Here is a 14,669-nt window from a genome sequence, read left to right as displayed (position 1 = left end):
AGTACGACACATATTCAAACTGGATTATGCATTTCGACGGCTCCAAAATGTTGGCCGGACTGGGGGCTGGCGTCGTCCTGACGTCCCCCACAGGAGACACAGTCCAATATGTGCTCCAGATCATGTACATAGATTCCAACAATGCAGCCGAATATGAGGCCCTCCTACACGGTCTCCGGATAGCAGTATCCATGGGTATCCAGCGCCTAGAGGTACGTGGGGATTCAAACCTCGCGATATCCCAAATAAATGGAGACTTCGACGCCAAGGACCCAAAAATGGCAGCTTACCGCAACGTCGTCCTAAAAATGTCAGCTCGGTTCGAAGGGCTAGAGTTTCACCATATAGCCCGAGAAAACAATCAAGCAGCGGATGTCCTGGCACGCATCGGAGCAAAACGCGATGCAGTCCCCCCCAACATCTTTTTGGAAAGATTGTTCAAGCCATCCGTAGCATGGGAGGGGGAACCCACAAATAACAGCCCGGACCCAGCCGCACCACTCGACGCCGAACAATCTGACACAATTGGAGGCTCTGCCAATGAAATTACACCTTCAGCCCTCGTAATAATGGCGGTCATCGCCCCATGGACAGAACCATTCCTAGCCTACCTTACTAGGCAGGAACTCCCGGAGGACCAAAATGAGGCCCGCTGCATAGTGCGGCGATCTAAAGCCTATAGAGTCCATGAGGGAGAGCTTTATAAGAAAAGCACTACCGGAGTCCTTCAAAGGTGCATCTCCGAAGAGGAAGGGCGGAACCTTCTGGCTGAAATTCATGCCGGACTCGGTGGTCACCACGCCGCTGCTCGGTCCCTTGTTAGCAAGGCTTTCCGTACAGGCTTTTATTGGCCGACAGCCCGGGCAGACGCTCAGGACCTAGTCCAACGATGCGCTGGTTGCCAACTTTTTGCCAACCAAAGCCATATGCCACCCACCGCACTCCAAACTATACCCATCACCTGGCCTTTTGCGGTCTGGGGGCTTGACATGGTCGGACCCCTTAAAGGTGGGACCGACAGGAAAAAATACTTACTGGTCATGGTGGATAAATTCACCAAATGGATAGAAGCCAAGCCTGTTAAAACGGCCGAATCCGGACCTGTGATAGACTTCATATCTGGGGTTGTACACCGTTATGGTGTCCCCCACAGCATCATAACCGATAACGGTACAAACTTTACCGCCGACGAGGTAAAACACTGGTGCAAAAACATGGGCATCAAGCTCGATTATGCTTCCGTCTATCACCCACAAACCAACGGCCAGGTCGAACGCGCAAACGGTCTTATCATGAACGGCATTAAACCCAGACTGGTGCGGTCCCTCAAGGAATCTAACACGTACTGGGTAGAGGAGCTCGACTCCGTGCTATGGGGGCTGCGGACCACGCCAAATCGCACCACCAGATACACACCATTTTTTATGTTGTACGGTGTAGAGGCAGTTTTGCCCTGCGATATAATTCATGACTCACCTAGAGTGCGCATGTACGAAGAAAGAGAAGCCGAGCTCGATCGGCAGGACAACTTGGACGCCCTGGAGGAGGAGCGTGACGTAGCAAAAGCCCGTTCCACATTTTATCAACAGCAGGCCCGAAGGTATCAAAGCAGAGAAGTACGGGCCAAAAATTACAATGTTGGCGAACTAGTTCTACGCCTGCCGGATAAGAAAAAGGACAAACTCAAGCCCAAGTGGGAAGGTCCATTCATAATTGACCAAGTCCTGACTGGCGGGGCGTACCGCCTGCGAGATGCGTCGGATAACCGACTCGAGCCGAACCCGTGGAACGCCACCCGTCTCCGAAGATTCTATGCCTAGCGCCGGACTATGTGTTCGTCTCCTTCCTCTGTCCATTTTTTGCATTTTTCTGTCTTACATTTCTCTCCTTCCCCTCTTTTCTTTTATAGCCCTTAAAGGCTCATCTAGTAACGCGCCACTCGCACTCATTAAACCTGGGGCTTCTTTAACAGAAGCTTATTTATACGGGCTTCCCGCCCAACACATGCGTCAAACTTCCGCATGTACCTTTTTCTTCACCATTATATGCATCGATATGACTTAAGTTTTGGCCAAGCTGGGTTGCCTGGCTCCTATGCTTACCCCTACGTTCCCGATTGTTCGGCTAGGTGGTAAAGGGAGCACCTCTGCGATTGTTACTGCCGGGTCAGCCGGATGTGTACCTCAGACTGGGTGAAGCCGAAAGCTAGCGTTCTTAAGGGAATATTCGGTCGGTGAGATAAAAGATGATCTTTTTACTCATTTTATGCGCCCCCAGATGCTTTTTTCTGCGTCTTTTTACGCAGTCCGGACATGCACTTTAGGGCATGCCTCCCAGCGAAAGGAACCCCTAACGGAACTATTCTCTCTGGAAGATGTTTCTTACTAACCATGTAATATAACATAACTAGTTGGGCACTTGTCTGATAAAGCACTAATGACCCCTACGCCTGGTCTCCACGCATACCACGGTTCTTATATAACCGCTATGGTATTCGGACACACTCCGGACCGTCAGGTCCCGAGGTTGAAGCGAAAAGGACGGCAACGACAAACGATCTACAATCCGGCTAGAAGGCATTACACATGTCAATTCAAAATTACATAGTCATTCTGACTGATTGTATTCCTCTTCTATACCATCTAACAGGCTGTCTAATTTACAGTCCTGCTGGGAATACTTTGCGGCCAACTCTACTTGGCCGTATACTAAGATCACAGGGATCTCCTTCCAGTCAGGCCCCACTGGTCCGACCTCGGCCATGTGGTTTGGGTCAGACTTTGTAAAACGGGTCTTCACCATGGCCCAGGCTTCCCTAGCGCCTTGTCGGCAGGCCGATATCTTCCACAACCGGAAGCGCCGCTGAGCTCCCTTCAGCTTCTCCGCAAGCTCTCCAAGGCCCTCGGGAATGGAGTGGGCAGGCCATAAGGCTTGGGCAACACCTCGCATCGCCTGCCGAATTTGCTCATGCAGTTGCATGAGTTCGGGAAGAAGGTCACCCGTAGAACCGGGCATCTCCTCTGCAGGACGACCTATGAGCATACCTACAGACATTACTCTGTTAGTCGACTTCCTCGCCGAACTCTTTTTTCAAAGTTCGTTCAAGCACTTACTAAATATGCCGCGTCGAAGCCGCTGATTCTCCTTCGTGGAGTCCGACAGCTGGCCACGAACATCTTTAAGTTTGACGTCCATCCTGGTGTTGGCATCCTAAAGATCATTCTTCTCTTACCTCACCTTTGTCAATGTACTCTCACCGGCCTCTAGCCGGCGTAAGAGTTGTTGCTTTTCCGGATCGAGTCTGGCGCCATCTGCAACATGGTTTGTCAGATTCACACCCACACCGCACAATACTAATCTTTCGAAGTGCATCTTACCTGAGGGGGTCTCTTTGGGCTCCCCTGCTGCGGCTAGTGCAGCCTCTAGTTGGGCCTTGCACTTTTCCAGCTCCTGGGACAGTACAGTATTCTTCTCTGTAAGAACCTGCATATTAAATGATCCTTAAATTAGTTGCTCCAACTGTTTCAAGTCTCGGGGGCTACTGGTATATATATATTTGACCAAAATTTTCTTACCCGTGTGTCTTTTACATACTGCTCCGTGGCTCTGGCTAAACCATTTTGAGCGGAACGGAGGTACGCATCTCCCGAATTAAAGGCATCTAAAGCCTCTTGGGAGAAACAAGCGTCGCGTAGAACTGTCCGGCGACGCCTGTGGTTCATGGCACTCTCCACTTCAGAATTTGTGGCAGACAGCCTGTCCGCATCCTCTGTCGGAAGAGTGTCCGGTGCGCGCCTTGTGCTCGCCTCTGCTTCCTGGCCAGACGTTGGAGCCTGGCTGGTGGAGGCGCGATTGGCAACCTCTCCGGATGTAGTCCGGCGAGGTCTCTTCGTTTTGAAGATAGCACGGACGTTAATATGCCCTGACAGAATAACACTAGGGAAACAGAGGGTGCGCTATACCTTTGCGCCAGCATCTCAGTCCGGACTACATTGCTTTTTGCCCCACGGGGTCCTGCGGCCCCTCGTTGGCTAGCCGGCGCAGGTTCGGCCTCCGGCCTCGGAAATCTCCCCTGCAAAACACGGTTGTCATCAGAAACACCGGAATATGTGAGAGTGGAATCTCTCTCAAGGGAATGAGACTCCGGTTTCTGTCACCTGGGAGGCCGGGATTAACCCTGGGTAATCAGCCGTGATGGCTACCAAGGTATTGTCCTTGCTTAGCTGATGGAACACCCCGTCGATAAGCTCCACCGATATGTCCGGGTCCTCTTCGGAGTCCGGATCGAGGGACCGTTCTGGGTCCTCGGGCTGTGGAGGGTGGCTGTTTATATCCTTTACCTCCTGTTGCAGTTCCTGCACTGAAGTCGTTAGACTACATATCTAACTGTGGGAATATAAAACAAACGGGCAAGCGCAATTATTCACTTACCCAACTTGGAGGGTCGTACATAGTAAATCCGGCCTGCGGATTGACGCAGAGGAATTCCTCCTTTTCTCCCTTGTACAAAGAGGATAAGATCTTTACTAGGGCGGCGGCTGAGGCCGGCCCCTTACGACCGTAACGGGTGGCGTCATCCTCCCCATTGAAATCCCACATGGGGTGGCCTCTATATTGAAGTGGCTGCACCCCCCGCATAATGCACGCGGCCATGACTCCAATCATGGTTAGTCCGGAATGAGCCAACAGTCTTATCCGGCCCATCAAGTAAAGGACGTCTCTGTCGCCTTCTCTTTGAGAGCTCCGCGGACGCCAGCTCATGCGTTTCTTCAATGGAGCACTGTTGAACTCAGGGAGACCGGCCCGGATAGGGTCCGGTAGCGGGACGTCATCTATATAAAACCATTCCGAAGGCCAGTCCTCGGACCCCTTCTTTGGGGTTCCGGATAGGTATCCGGTCCCAGCGATGCGCCATACTTCGGCTCCGCCCACTTGGTATATAGACCCCTTTTGAGAACGGGGCACCAGGCAGAATAACCTCTTCCACAGCGCGAAATGAGCCTCGACGCCTAAAAATAGCTCGCAAAGGGCGACGAAACCCGCAATATGCAATACGGAGGCGGGCGTGAGATTGTGCAGCTGGAGGCCGTAGAACTCCAGAAGCCCGCGGAGAAATGGATGAATTGGAAATCCCAGTCCCCTTATTAGATAGGGAACGAGGCACACCCGCTCTCCTTTAGAAGGATTGGGGGTGCTCTCCGCTTGTTTTCCGCCATTATAGGTGGCGAGACCGGCTCGGACCGGGACCATGTATGCCTGAGGGAGAAATCCCTTGGCCTGAAGTGACGCTAACTTGCTATGCGGGATGGTGCAACTCTCCCAATCCCCGGGTTTGGGACCGGAGGGGCGAGGGGAGGAGATGCGACGGCTGGTCATGTTGGAATGGACCTTTGCTGAAAGCGCTCTGATGATAATTCGCGGAAAGGAGAAGATGTGGTTTGGACCTAAATCCCCATCCCGTTAAATAGGCGGCTCGTTTATACGGCTAGGGGTGTGGATGTAAAAACACACCGGCTTTTCGCATTTGTTTGAACACGTGGAAGACGGCCATTATTGGGCATGGAAGCCGAGGAGCACTACAAAAATCGGACATTATTCCTACAGGTACACAAGATTTGGAGAAGAACCCGCCTTGCAATGCCGAACAATCTGCGCGCCGGACTCATCGTCATTGAAGCCTAGTTCGGGGGCTACTGAGGGAGTCCTGGGTTAGGGGGTGTTCGGGTAGCCGGACTATACCTTCATCCGGACTCCTGGACTATGAAGATACAAGATTGAAGACTTCGTCCCGTGTCCGGATGGGACTTTCCTTGGCGTGGAAGGCAAGCTTGGCGATGCGGATATTCAAGATCTCCTACCATTGTAACCGACTTTATGTAACCCTAACCCTATCCAGTGTCTATATAAACCGGAGGGTTGTAGTCCGTAGGCAATCAACTCCATATACAACAATCATACCATAGGCTAGCTTCTAGGGTTTAGCCTCCTTGATCTCGTGGTAGATCTACTCTTGTACTACCCATATCATCAATATTAATCAAGCAGGACGTAGGGTTTTACCTCCATCAAGAGGGCCCGAACCTGGGTAAAACATCGTGTTCCCTGCCTCCTGTTACCATCCAACCTAGACGCACAGTTCGGGACCCCCTACCCGAGATCCGCCGGTTTTGACACCGACACCGGCGCTTAGGCTGTTTCTTGGAGGGGTCATCCTCCGCTGTTCCATCGCCATCTCCTTCTTTTGGGGTGTCCACCATGTATATGTCATATGACGAGGTGGCTTTCCAGGGCCTGATAGGCGCTGGTTCTTCATCGTCTCCTTCATCGGCGTCCATACCGTTGATGTCTTCGGAGTCGAAGTCGAGCATGTCGGTTAAATCATCGACAGTGGCTACAAAGTGGGTGGTGGGTGGGCTTTGAATTTCTTCATCGTCCGTATCCCAACCTTGCTAACCGTAGTCCGGCCAGGGCTCTCCTGATAAAGAGAGAGACTTCAGTGTCTTCAGAATATCGCCGAAAGGCGAGTGCTGAAAGATGTCCGCGACAGTAAACTCCATGATCGGCGCCCAATCGGATTAGATCGGCAGGGGCGCGGAGGGTTCGGAGTCCGGCTCCTTGGAGTCACGAGTCTCGCAGAGTGCGGGGCTGGTGTTCGGCTCGATCGCCGTTGGGGTCGCAGCCCCCGAGGCGGCGTCCAACCACCCATCCTCGATCGGCGCAGTTGGCTCCGAATTAAGGGTCAAAGCCGATGCGGGTGCGGCCTCCAGGGCACTGTTCGGCGGCAGAGCTAGATCATGCTCGTCGTGACAGTGCGGCGCGCTCGGCAGTGGCTCGAATCCGTCGAAGATCCAGTCCCCGCAGATGTCAGCCATGTAGTTTAAGCTTCCAAATCTGACCTGACAGCCAGGGGCAAAGCCTTCGATCTGCTCTAGATGGCCAAGTGAATTGGCCCGCAGTGCGAAGCCTCCGAAGGCGAAGATCTGTCTGGGGAGGAAGGTCTCACCCTGGACTGCATCGCTATTGATGATCGTTGGAGCCATCGAGCCTGACGGCGACGACACAGAGGAACTCTCAATGAAAGCACCAATGTCGGTGTAAAAACCGGCGGATCTCGGGTAGGGGGTCCCGAACTGTGCGTCTAGGCCGGATGGTAACAGGAGGCAAGGGACACGAGGTTTTACCCAGGTTCGGGCCCTCTCGATGGAGGTAAAACCCTACGTCCTGCTTGATTAATATTGATGATATGGGTAGTACAAGAGTAGATCTACCATGAGATCAGAGAGGCTAAACCCTAGAAGCTAGCCTATGGTATGATTGTTGTTGTGTATGTTGTCCTACGGACTAAAACCCTCCGGTTTATATAGACACCGGAGAGGGTTAGGGTTACACAAAGTCGGTTACAATGGTAGGAGATCTACATATCCGTATCGCCAAGCTTGCCTTCCACGCCAAGGAAAGTCCCTTCCGGACACGGGACAAAGTCTTCAATCTTGTATCTCCATAGTCCGGGAGTCCGGCTGAAGGTATAGTCCGGCTATCCGAACACCCCCTAATCCAGGACTCCCTCACTCCCCCTCCACCAACAAACATCAATCCATGGCTTGCTCGAAACAACGAGTGCCTCCAACATACATCAGGTCCCAGGGGGAGTTTTGTTTGCAATTATTTTGATTTAGTTTGCATAAAGCATGGGACTGGGCATCCTGGTGACCAGCCCTTTATCTCGTGAGTGAGGAGCGGAGTCCGCTCCTCTTGAGAATAACCCGCCTAACATGGAAGATACAGACAGCCCTAGTTGATACCTGAGCTATTCGAGCATACAAAACAAGATGATTATTTGAAGGTTTAGAGTTTGGCACATACAAATTTACTTGGAACGGCAGGTAGATACTGCATATAGGAAGGTATAGTGGACTCATCTAGAATAACTTTGGGGTTTAAGGAGTTTGGATGCACAAGCAGTATTCCCGCTTAGTACAGGTGAAGGCTAGCAAAAGACTGGGAAGCGACCAACTAGAGAGCGACAACAGCCATGTACATGCATTAAAATTAATAAACATTGGATGCAAGCATGAGTAGGATATAATCCACCATGAACATAAATATTGTGAAGGCTATGTTGATTTGTTTCAACTACATGCGTGAACATGTGCCAAGTCAAGTCACTTAAATCATTCAGAGGAGGATACCACCCTATCATACCACATCATAACCATTTTAATAGCATGTTGGCACGCAAGGTAAACCATTATAACTCATAGCTAATCAAGCATGGCACAAGCAACTATGATCTCTAATTGTCATTGCAAACATGTTTATTCATAACAAGCTGAATCAAGAACGATGAACTCATCATATTTACAAAAAAAAGAGGTCGAGTTCATACCAGCTTTTCTCATCTCAGTCAGTCCATCATATATCATCATAATTGCCTTCCACTTGCACGACCGAACGATGTGAATAATAATAAGAGTGCACGTGCATTGGACTAAGCTAGAATCTGCAGGCATTCAATAAACAGGAGAAGACAAGGCAATATGGGCTCTTTTATCAGATAAAAAATAATGCATATAAGAGCCATTTCAACAATTTAATCATGGTCTTCTCCTACTGACCCCCAAAGAAAGAAAAGAAATAAAACTATTTATACGGGAAAGCTCCCAACAAGCAAAAGAAGAACGGGAAATATTTTTGGGTTTTCTTTTTAATTACTACTACAAGCATGGAAAGTAAATTAATTAAAAGCTACGACTAAATTTTTTTTGGTTTTTTCTTAAGGTTTATTAAACACACAAGAAGAAAGCATAAAAGGAAATAAACTAGCATGGATGATACAATGAAAAAGTATGAGCACTGACATCTAGCAATGAGTGTGTGTGAACATAAATGTAATGTCGGTGAGTAATACGTACTACCCCAAGCTTAGGCTTTTGGCCTAAGTTGGTTTATGGCCACGGCTGGCCTGGCTGATATCCATAATAATAGTTGTTGGGGCCGTACTGCGATGAGGAAGAAGAAGGCTCCGATTGCCACTGGCTGGCAATCATCTCCGGATCCCACTGATAGTTAGACTGTCATGAAGGCTCAAATTGTGGTTCCGGTTCTGGCTCCTCAGCTGGTGCAGGGTTCCGGTAGGCGTGGATAGCCGTCAACGGAAGAAGGTACGTGCCTATAGTCAAATCAAACAAAGAAGGAGCAGGCAAGGTAATAGTCTCAGGATGATGTTTATTAAAGAATAATTGATATTTAAGCTCTCCTACCCTATTCTTAATAATAAAATCATGTGCCACCATACTTTTATAATCTAGATAAACACGAGGCAGCACTTTTTCTTCCTTCTCAGCATGCCTAATAGGTATGTTAAAATGTGCAGCTAGGCGTGTAGCATAGATGCCTCCAAAGATGGGGCCCTTTGTATGGTTCAGACTTAACCGTTTAGCAATAATACCGCCCATACTAAAAGTGTTATCACTGTATAAACCATGGAGCAAAATAATTATATCAGGGATACTAAGGTTTCCACAGTTTCCGCATCCAATTAAGCAACGACTAGCAAATAATGCAAAGTAACGTAAAACAAGAAAATGTATGCTAGTGATTCGTGCATCGGAAACCTTCCTAGTTTCTCCTACAGTGATAGTATCAATAAACCCCTCCACATCATCATGATGTGGTTCTTCTGTCTTGCCCCCAAAAGGGATTAAACAAATCCGACAGAAATCATAAAGTGACATCTCCTTATGCTCATCATATAAATGAAACTCCACCGTAGGTGGTGAGTTCCTAGAATGAAAATGAAAGTTTTGCACAAAGGTATTTGTGAGTAAGAGATACTGATCGCATTGGTCGTGGAGGAAAGCGGTGAGGCCTGCATTATGAGTCAATTCATGAAAATCTTCATAAATCCCGACTGCTCTCAAGAAATCCTCGGAAGGCCATTCACACGCCCGAACCTCCACGGTGCACGGCAAATTATACTTAGGCTTCAGTGCCTTTTCCTTCGAGCTTTGGCTCGATGAGCCCCTCAATAATCTCCTCATCATTTTCTGAAAAATTCTAAAAAATTTAGTAACTTCAAAAATAAAAATAAAAGTAAACCAAACTCAATAATATTGATAGCAACTACTCCTACAAGTGCCTAGGGCCTATATCATGCATCAAAACTACTTTTGACCATATAAATTTGACATGCAAGCTCAAGAACAGGGTCACCTAAGCAGCAAAAATTTGCAATGAATAAAGCACTAGAACAAAAACTAATTGGACCAATGGAGGAGTCGCATACCAAGGAACAATCTCCCCAAGCAGTTTTGTGAGAGGTGCTTTGAGCAAGGAGATCGAAAATGGCAGCAAAGAGGGCTGGAACTCGTGCTTGAGTTGGTTTTTCGTGTTTGGGGGAGGAAGATGAAGTGTGTGACTGAAAGAATAAGTGGAGGAGGCGCACCATGGGCCCACGAGGCAGGGGGCGTGCCCTCCACCCTCGTGGCAAGGTGGCTGGGCCCCCTGGTGTGTTCTTTGTTCCATAAATCCTCAAATATTCTATAAAAAATCATATTTAATTTTCAGGGCATTTGGAGAACTTTTATTTTCGAGGTATTTTTTATATTGCATGGATAATCAGATAATAGACAGAAAATTATTTATTTTTACTTTATTTCAACTAAATAACAGAAAGTATAGAGAGGGTACAGAAGGTTGTGCTTCTAGTTTCATCCATCTCATGCTCGTCAAAAGGAATCCATTAACAAGGTTGATCAAGTCTTGTTAACAAACTCATTCCGATTAACATGAAACCGGAGAAACTTCGAATAACACTAGGTTACCTCAACGGGGATATGCACATCCCCAATAATAAGTATATCATATTTCTTCTTGACAGTAGGGAGAGGAAATTCAAAACCTCCAAATATAATCGATGAAATTTTTCTGATAGAATTGATACTATGAACTTGAGGTTGTTTCCTCTGAAAGTGTACCGTATGCTCATTACCATTAACATGAAAAGTGACATTGCCTTTGTTGAAATCAATAACAGCCCCTGCAGTATTAAGAAAAGGTCTTCCAAGAATAATAGACATACTATCGTCCTCGGGAATATCAAGAATAACAAAGTCTGTTAAAATAGTAACGTTTGCAACCACAACAGGCACATCCTCACAATTACCGACAGGTATAGCAGTTGATTTATCAGTCATTTGCAAAGATATTTCAGTAGGTGTCAACTTATTCAAATCAAGTCTACGATATAAAGAGAGAGGCATAACACTAACACCGGCTCCAAGATCACATAAATTTCTTTGGTATTCCTGGATCTCCAAGTTTCTTTGGTATTCCACCCTTAAAAGTATAATTAGCAAGCATGGTGGAAATTTCAGCTTCCGATATCTTTCTTTTATTTGTAACAATATCTTTCATGTACTTAGCATAAGGATTCATTTTAAGCATATCAGTCAATCGCATACGCAAAAATATAGGTCTAATCATTTCAGCAAAGCGCTCAAAATCCTCATCATCCTTTTTCTTGGATGGTTTGGGAGGAAAAGGCATGGGTTTCTGAACCCAAGGTTCTCTTTCTTTACCATATTTCCTAGCAACAAAGTCTTTCTTATCATAACATTGATTATTTGATTGTGGGTTATCAAGATCAACAGCAGGTTCAATTTCTACATCATTATCATTACTAGGTTGAGCATCATTATGAACATCATCATTAACATTTTCATTAGGTTCATGTTCATTGCTAGATTGTGTTTCAGCATCAGACATAGATATATCATTTGGATTATCAGGTGGTTCAGCAATAGGTTCACTAGAAGTTTGCACAGTTCTGTCATTTTTCTTCTTCTTCTTTTTAGAAGAACTAGGTGCATCAATATTATTTCGCTGAGAATCTTGCTCAATTATCTTAGGGTGGCCTTCAGGATACAAAGGTTCCTGAGTCATTCTACCAGTTCTAGTAGCCACTTTAACAGCATAATTATTTTTCTTACTATTCATTTCATTGAGCAATTCTTTTTGAGCTTTAAGTACTTGTTCTACTTGAGTGGTAACCATAGAAGCATGTTTGCTAACAAGTTTAAGTTCACCTCTAATATTAGCCATATAATCACCTAGGTATTTAATCATATCAGCATCTTGTTTTAATTGTCTACCAAAATAAGCATTGAAGTCTTCTTGCTTAAACATAAAATTATCAAACTCATCCAAGCATGGACTAGCAATTTTAGTAGGAGGGATTTCAGCTTTATCATATCTATAGAGAGAATTTACCTTTACTACCTGTGTCGGGTTATCGAGGTCTGGAGGTTCTTCAATAAATAAAGGATTAAGATCATATGTTTCTTCAACAAGCGGTAAATTAAGACCATGTATTTCTTCAATAGGAGGTAAATTCTTAACATCTTTAGCTTTAATACCTTTTTGTTTCATAGATTTGTTTGCCTCTTGCATATCTTCGGGACTGAGAAATAGAATACCTCTCTTCTTCAGAGTTGGTTTAGGAATAGGATCATTAATTGGAGCAGGAGCTGGCTCAGGAGCTAGCTCAGGAGGTGCCCAATTATTTTCATTTGTCAACATATTATTCAATAAGATTTCAGCTTCATCTAGTGTTCTTTCCCTGAAAATAGAACCAACACAACTATCCAGGTAATCTCTGGAAGCATCGGTTAGTCCATTATAAAAGATATCAAGTATTTCATTTTTCTTAAGAGGATGATCAGGCAAAGCATTACGTAACTTGAGAAGCCTCCCCCAAGCTTGTGGGAGACTCTCTTCTTTAATTTGCACAAAGTTGTATATTTCCTTTAAAGCAGCTTGTTTCTTATAAGCAGGGAAATATTTAGTAGAGAAGTAATAGATCATATCCTGGGGACTACGCACACAACCAGGATCAAGAGAATTAAACCATATCTTAGCATCACCCTTTAATGAGAACAGAAATATTTTAAGGATATAAAAGTAGCGAGGTCTCTCATCATTAGTGAACAGGGTGGCTATATCACTTAATTTAGTAAGATGTGCTACAACAGTTTCAGATTCAAAGCCATGAAAAGGATCAGATTCAACCAAAGTAATTATATCAGGATCAACAGAGAATTCATAATCCTTATCAGCAACACAGATAGGTGAAGTAGCAAAAGCAGGGTCAGGTCTCATCCTAGCATTTAGAGATTGCTTATTCCATTTAGCTAATAACCTTTTGAGTTCATGTCTATCTTTGCATGCTAAAATAGCTAAAGAAGCATCTTGATCAAATAAATAACCCTCAGGAATAACAAGTGATTCTTCATCATCACTTTCATTTTCATAATCAGATTCAATATTTTCAATCTCTCTAGCCCTAGCAAGTCGTTCCTCTAGAAAATCACTAAGTGGCATGGTAGTATCAGGCATAGAGGTAGTTTCATCGTAAGTACCATGTATAGCAGAAGTAGCATCATCAATAACATGTGACATAACAGAACTAATAGCAGAAGCAGGTTTAGGTGTCGCAAGCTTACTCATAACAGAAGGTGAATCAAGTGCAGAGCTAGATGGCAGTTCCTTACCTCCCCTTGTAGTTGAGGGATAGATCTTGGTTTTTGGATCTCTCAAGTTCTTCATAGTGTCCATCAGATATAAATCCCAAGTGACTCAAAGAATAGAGCTATGCTCCCCGGCAACGGCGCTAGAAATTAGTCTTGATAACCCACAAGTATAGGGGATCGCAACAGCTTTCGAGGGTAGAGTATTCAACCCAAATTTATTGATTCGACACAAGGGGAGCCAAAGAATATTCTCAAGTATTAGCAGTTGAGTTGTCAATTCAACCACACCTGGAAACTTAGTATCTGCAGCAAAGTGTTTAGTAGCAAAGTAATATGATAGTGATGGTAGCGGTAACAAAAGAGTAATGAAAGCAAAGTAATGTTTTTGGTGTTTTGTAGTGATTGTAACAATAGCAATGGGAAACTAAGTAAGCGTAAACCAGTATATGGAAAGCTCGTAGGCATTGGATCAATGATGGATAATTATGCCGGATGCGGTTCATCATGTAACAGTCATAACATAGGGTGACACAGAACTAGCTCCAATTCATCAATGTAATGTAGGCATGTATTTCGAATATAGTCATACGTGCTTATGGAAAAGAACTTGCATGACATCTTTTGTCCTACCCTCCCGTGGCAGCGGGGTCCTAATGGAAACTAAGGGATATTAAGGCCTCCTTTTAATAGAGAACCGGAACAAAGCATTAGCACATAGTGAATACATGAACTCCTCAAACTACGGTCATCACCGGTAAGTATCCCGATTATTGTCACTTCGGGGTTAACGGATCATAACACATAATAGGTGACTATAGACTTGCAAGATAGGATCTAGAACTCTCATATATTGATGAAAACATAATAGGTTCAGATCTGAAATCATGGCACTCGGGCCCTAGTGACAAGCATTAAGCATAGCAAAGTCATAGCAACATCAATCTCAGAACATAGTGGATACTAGGGATCAAACCCTAACAAAACTAACTCGATTACATGGTGAATCTCATCCAACCCATCACCGTCCAGCAAGCCTACGATGGAATTACTCACGCACGGCGGTGAGCATCATGAAATTGGTGATGGAGGATGGTTGATGATGACGACGGCGACGAATCCTCCTCTCCCGAGCCCCGAACG

The sequence above is a fragment of the Triticum urartu genome, chromosome 5A (genome assembly GCF_056163025.1).
Source record: "Triticum urartu cultivar PI428250 chromosome 5A, HENAU_Tu73, whole genome shotgun sequence".
NCBI lineage: Eukaryota > Viridiplantae > Streptophyta > Magnoliopsida > Poales > Poaceae > Triticum > Triticum urartu.
Note: the sequence above shows the minus strand (reverse complement) of the source record.